Consider the following 508-nt stretch of genomic DNA (forward strand, 5'->3'; position numbering starts at 1 on the left):
TTCGCTGTGGAAGCGAATGACATGGTAACTCGATCGTTACGCCTCCACATCCTCAGTCCCCCGGCCGTAAAGAAAAATGAGCGTGCCGAACGGAAAGCTCTTCGAGCTCGTTTCTTGGTCCCACAAGAATTTCCTTTGGAAGCTTATCGCACTCTTCGGCATGATCAACGAGGTGGCTCTCATGTACCCGCGATGCGGACAATACTCATAGAGCTCGTCTCTGACGAAAGCGCTACAGATGACGAAGCGCTCTTTGCGCGGTGGGTGCAACGGCACCAGAAACTTTTCCCACTGTATAAGTTACAGTCGAGCCACAAGGAAGTGGACGTGCGTGTGGAGCGACACCTCCGACTTGAGTTTGCCAAACTCAAGGCACGCCATTGACTTCCTTCGGATTGTTGCCCTGCGACGTATGGGTCAACCCCTACGCTCCCGTGAGCTCTGTGTCTGCGACCGCAAGAGCTCAGGGCCACTACTTGAGCTCAGCTCATGGCCCTTCTACTTTCCT

The sequence above is a fragment of the Plasmopara halstedii genome, assembly GCF_900000015.1.
Source record: "Plasmopara halstedii genome assembly, contig: Scaffold_3060, whole genome shotgun sequence".
NCBI classification, from domain to species: domain Eukaryota; phylum Oomycota; class Peronosporomycetes; order Peronosporales; family Peronosporaceae; genus Plasmopara; species Plasmopara halstedii.